Source organism: Chrysochloris asiatica, unplaced genomic scaffold (assembly GCF_000296735.1).
Source record: "Chrysochloris asiatica unplaced genomic scaffold, ChrAsi1.0 scaffold00375, whole genome shotgun sequence".
Classification (NCBI taxonomy): Eukaryota; Metazoa; Chordata; class Mammalia; order Afrosoricida; family Chrysochloridae; genus Chrysochloris; species Chrysochloris asiatica.
The window spans coordinates 2,104,001-2,107,900 of record NW_006408893.1 but is presented as its reverse complement, the minus strand read 5'-3'; the positions used below and the strand labels follow the sequence as shown (position 1 = coordinate 2,107,900).

At 46.2% G+C, this 3,900-nt stretch overlaps 1 pseudogene; it reads left to right on the top strand.

Moving 5' to 3' along the window:
• Positions 1-764: 764 nt before the first annotated feature.
• On the top strand, positions 765-3,664 carry LOC102840188 (annotated as a pseudogene).
• The last annotated feature ends 236 nt before the right edge of the window (positions 3,665-3,900 follow it).

Genomic DNA, 3,900 nt, shown 5'->3' with positions numbered 1-3,900 from the left:
ATGTTTTTACATGGGTAACCGATTCAATGACCCTTAACAACAAACCACAGAGAGGAAGTGAGACAACTTGTTGCATGGAAGGGATTGCAATCACTGAGATGAAAAAAAGTATGATTTGTTGGATGTAAAACTGATGATCTTGTCTGTAAACCCTCACTCAATTCATAGTAAAAGTTTTCTATATATAAAACTTGGCTGACAGATGATAAGAGATCCATATCTGTGCTCATTCCGAAGAATGTGGAAATCATCACATAATATCAATATCATATGCAAGTAAAAATGTGTTGATAATTCAAAAATTATTGTACTCCCTGGTGTGATTCTGTCCTGCGCAGCTGTTTTTAGTAGCAGCAACCCAGTTCTCTCCGCCCTTTTTTTCTGTCCCCTAAGTGAGCACCATTGCCCCCTGGAGCATTCGATGGATATGGACATGAGCCCTCTGAGGCCCCCAAACTATCTTTTCGGTTGTGAACGAAAAGTTGATAAAGATGATCACTTAAAGGTGGATAATGATGAAAATGAGCACCAGTTATCATTAAGAACGGTCAGTTTAGGGGCTGGTGCCAAGGATGAATTGCACATTGTTGAAGCAGAGGCAATGACTTATGAAGGTAGACCAATTAAAGTCACACTGGCTACTTTGAAAATGTCTGTACAGCCAATGGGCTCCTTTGAAATAACATCACCAGTGGTCTTACGGTTGAAGTGTGGCTCAGGGCCTGTGCATATTAGTGGACAGCACTTAGTAGCTGCAGAGGAAGATGCAGTCAGATGATGAAAAGGAGGAAGACATAAAACTCTTAAGTATATCAGGAAAGCGGTCTACCCCTGCAAGTGGTAACAAGGTTCCACAGAAAAAAGTAAAGTTTGCTGCAGATGAAGATGATGACGATGACGACGATGATGATGACAAAGATGATGACGACTTTGATGATGATGAAACTGAAGAAAAAGTTCCAGTGAAGAAATCTATATGGGACACTCCAGCTAAAAATGCACAAAAATCAAACCAGAATGGAAAAGTCTCAAAACCATCAACACCAAGATCAAAAGGTCAAGAATCCTTAAAAAAACAAACAAACAGGAAAGAACACCTAAAACACTGAGAGGACCTAGTTCTGTAGAAGATATTAAAGCAAAAATGCAAGCAAGTGTCAAAAAAGGTGGTTCCCTTCCCAAAGCGGAAGCCAAATTCATCAATTGTGTGAAGAATTGTTTCCGGATGACAGACTAAGAAGCTATTCAAGATCTCTGGAGTGGAGGAAATCACTTTAAGAAAATAATTGAAACAGTTTGCTAAAATTTTTCATCTTAGTTCATATCTGTTACAGTTGATACCTGGCTGTCGAACTTTCCCTACATGTCTGATAAATGTTGTCTAGGTTCCTTTGCCAAGAATGTGTTGTCCAAAATGCCTGTTTAGTTTTTAAAGCTGGAACTCCACTCTTTGCTTGGTTCTCAGTATATATGGAATGTTATGATACGACATAGTAGTAGCAGTGGTCAGACACATGGAAGTGGTGGGGAGACAAAAATATACATGTGAAGGTCTCGCTTGACTCCATCTTGGAGAAAATGGCCAAGGATAGTCCCTGAGGATCGCCCGGTGCAGGTGTTGTTCCAAGCCAGGTGGACTGGCATACTCATAAGTAGAGTCTCCACCTTGCAGAGATGGCCTTCACTTTGGAAAGGTTTTGAAAATCCTTCCTCTTGAGACTGTTCAGATTGACTTCTTGCTCAACTGAATCATCCATTCAACAGAGACAAAGAGAAGCCATGCTTTGTGCGGATTCCTGATTGAAGGAAAGCATGGGGGGGGGGGAGGGGAAGGGCTGCAAGCCCTGCACTTGCAAACAGAGCGACAGTCTCACCAAACTTCTGAAAACTTCGGAAGACAAGAACTTAGAGGAATACACACTTTATTTTGAACTTTCATAATACATATTTGTCCTGGTTTGGGGGCCTGGCCTGCAGGAGGATAAAAATTAAGATGGAGGGAAAATAAAGCATCTTACGTCCTCACGAGAGTGTAGTTACTGTGGAAAGTTTTTCCGCTCAAATTACTACCTCAACATTCACCTCAGAACGCACAAAGGGGAAAAGCCGTACAAATGTGAATTTTGGGACTGCTGCAGCCCAGAAGACACCTCTGCGATACCACTTGGAGAGGCCCCACAAGGACAAACAGCCAAAGGTCACCTCCGAGATCAAGGGTGACAGTAAAAATCAGGAGACCAAAAATTTGAAGCGATTTTTCGATGGTGCCAAAAAGGTGAAAGACAGTCCCACTGCAAAGCAACCCAAGGAGCTGCCTCCTGCCTTCCAGAACGTTCTAGGCAGTGTTGTCCTTTCGCTTCTTCACAGAGATGCTCAGGATTGCCATAAGGATGCGACCTACAACAGCACACCAGAGCACCCATCCCTGCTTACCTGGACCCGCTCAAAAGGAGAGCCGGGACGGAGCCCCAGGCAAGCAAAGCCCAGGTGGTTGCTGCTCCCCACCCCGATGATGGTGCCCCCCACCGCCTAGAAGCCGGCCCCCAAGACCCTCAAGGGTGCCAGTGACTGCAAACCCAAGTCCCCCCAAGACTGCAAGGAGAAGCACAGCTGCCCAGCAATCTCCTTGAGCAAAAGCTTAATCCCAAGTATTGCCTGCCCCTTTTGTGCTTTCAAGACATTTTACTCTGAGGTTTTAATGATGCACCAAGGGTTGGAACACAATTACAACCCCGACACCCACAAAAACTGTAGAAACAAGTCCCTGCGGAGGAGTGGGCGCACCGGGTGCCCACCAGCCCTGCTTGGCAAGGACGTGCCACACCTGGCCAATCCCCACAAACCCAGGCCCAAGTCAGCCTTGCCCACGCAGGCAAAACCCCTGGGGGCCCACAAGGGGAAACAGTGCCCTCCCCACCCAGCAAAGCTCCTCCAACCTCTGGGACCGACTCCAGCATTTTAGTCCCCAGTAATCTGAAGGCTCACGGGCCCCAGCAGAGCCCCGAGGACAAGGGGTTGCCCCTGCTAGACCACAGCCTCCTTCTCGAAGGCCAGCATCTCTCCTGCTGTGGACAAAGCCAAAAGAACCCAGGCAAAGCTGAAACCCCTGACGGGAACCCCTGCCCAATACCCCCCCACACACAAGCAGTGGCCATATCAACGGCTCCATTGACCACCTGACCAAGAATGACAGTCCCTGGGCCACTCTGGGAAGAGACTATTTCTCCACCCGGAGTGTTGACAGTGCCACCACGGAATTTAGTGAGCCACTTCCCAAAAGACTAAAGTCAAGTGTGGTAACTCTTGACATTGACCAGCCTGGGCCAATTACCACAGAAGGCAAGTACCACATGCTAGGGGGTTTCCAGCCTGCTGCCTCAGGAGTGCGCCTGCTCACCTCCATCAGTATTGTCCCCCAAACCAAGGTTCTTGAGTTCCAGTGAGGTCGACCTACCCAGCTTGCTGACTGTGCAGAAGACATAAAGCAGCTCCGGACCTCTTACTCTCCCTGTGGATGCTAGCAGCCAGGCATCGAGCGTGGACCACGCTAGAAGGAAAAAGGCCTGTATCTTATCAACATTTATTCAACAGCATGCTACAAAGGAGAAACTACAAAAGTTTTATTGAGAATGCACATTATCGACCAAATGACAAAAAAACATGATTTCTTAGTTTGGGAGAAAATGCTCTTGAACTCCCCTTGGAATCCCATTAGTTCATCTTTTGAGAAAGCAGATATGAAAGCTACAGAAATAAGCTGTGACTGGACTGGAAAGACACACAAGGAACACTACAGTTTTGTAAAGTGGTTCTGTTTGTTAACTATTGTACCAAATTGCAATAAAAACTAGAGTTGAGGTGTACACGCATGGAGACCAGAAGTCTCTATTTTGTTCCTGA